Below are 1,685 nucleotides of genomic sequence, written 5' to 3'. Positions count from 1 at the left end.
AATCATGTCATCATCAAAATCATGGGAGTGGGCCAGGCACGTCTCCAGATGGTCGGAGGATAAGGTCAGCGGTGTCGTATCTTCCACGAAAGAGTCAATCATGTTAATGTCATGAAAATCGTCATCATCCTCTGAGTTGCTGCCATTATTGAAAAAAATGTTTGACTCCAATGTCAAATTTCTAAAAGACATAGTCATGATACCATTCATGCAATTGATAATTGCATTTGACGTGGCAAGGAATGGGCGACCAAGAATGACGGGAATCTGAGTGCGCATGTTATTGATGGGTTCGGTGTCCAGGATGATAAAATCTACAGGGTAGTAAAATCTATCGACCTGGACTAACAAAGTGGTAATGGATTTAGCATGCCACATCTGATTTGAAGAGCTGAGATCATTATTCTCGTACTGTGGTTTAGGATTGGGGAGAGGTTGTGCAGGAAGCATCCCCTTTTCTATAACCGTCATACGAGAATCTATCTTTTGCATAAAATCTGTAATTCCCCGCATTGCCTGAGCCAGCTCTTGTATGGGATTTTGAATCGGTTCCTCTTGAGGTTTTACTTGATTTGGATTTTGATTGAAGAAACCTGGAGTAGCCGTCTGTCCATTCCTCCAACTAAAGTTTGAATGATTTTTTCAGCCAAGGTTGTACGTATTGGAGTTAGGTCCAGTAAAAGGTCTTTGATAATTATTTACGGCATTGGCTTGTTCATTCAACACTTCTCGAAAGGCAGGTATTGTAGGACAGTTTTCAGTTGTGTGAATGTTGCAATCACAGATGCCACAAACAATTTCATTGACCTTATCCTTCTTTCCTTCTATGGCCTCAACTTTCCTTATGAGCGTAGTCACTTTACACTTGAGATCATCCTCTTCTTTCAAGAGATATAATCCACCTTTCTCCTTTAATTAAGTCGGCTTAGACGTGGTGTTTGACTTTGGGTAATAGTCCCAAGATTGTGTTTTTTCAGCCAGACTGTCGAGGTAGTCCCATACCTCGTCGACATCTTTATTAATGAACTCTCCATTACACATTGTCTCGACCATTTGGCGCATGGAAGATGTCAGTCCATCATAGAAAAAATTTGTAATGCGCCACATTTCAAATCCGTGTTGTGGGCATGAACTGACCAAATCTTTGAACCTTTCCCAACATTAGAAGAATGTTTCATCTTCCTTTTGGGCAAAGTTCATGATCGCTTTTCTGAGGGTAATTGTTTTATGATGTGGGAAGAATTTTTTTATGAATTCCCTCTACATGTCGTTCCATGTGCCAATGGATCTAGGACGCAGTGAATGTAACCACGTCTTAGCTTTCTCTTTTAAGGAAAAAGGAAAGAGTTTCAGCCTAATTGTATCCTCAGATACATTAGGAAAACATAATGTACCTATAATCTCATCGAACTCTTTCAAATGCAAATATGGGCTTTCTGATTCAAGTCCATGGAATTTGGGAAGGAGTTGGATAACTCCTGGCTTGATGTCCATTTGTCCTGTGTTTTCAGGGAAAATCATGCATGAGGGCATACTCACTCCCGCCGGTTGTAGATAATCTCGTAAAGTACGAGGCGGGGGTGCCTGTTGCACCTCATTCTCATCTTGGGTATCCTCCACCCTAGGTGGAAGTAGAGGAGGTTGGTCTTCAGCCATAACTTCAGTTAACTCAGGGGATTTCAAGC

The 1,685-nt window shown here is 41.3% G+C and overlaps 1 non-coding gene across 1 annotated transcript; it reads left to right on the top strand.

Moving 5' to 3' along the window:
• Window positions 1–1,111: 1,111 nt before the first annotated feature.
• On the top strand, window positions 1,112–1,218 carry LOC131217719 (small nucleolar RNA R71). Its single transcript, XR_009157310.1, has one exon. It is a non-coding gene; the product is annotated as a small nucleolar RNA R71 (small nucleolar RNA).
• The last annotated feature ends 467 nt before the right edge of the window (window positions 1,219–1,685 follow it).

Source organism: Magnolia sinica, chromosome 10 (assembly GCF_029962835.1).
Source record: "Magnolia sinica isolate HGM2019 chromosome 10, MsV1, whole genome shotgun sequence".
In the NCBI taxonomy this organism is placed as follows: domain Eukaryota; kingdom Viridiplantae; phylum Streptophyta; class Magnoliopsida; order Magnoliales; family Magnoliaceae; genus Magnolia; species Magnolia sinica.
The sequence above is the reverse complement of the archived record's forward strand: the minus strand, read 5'-3'. Positions and strand labels throughout refer to the sequence as shown.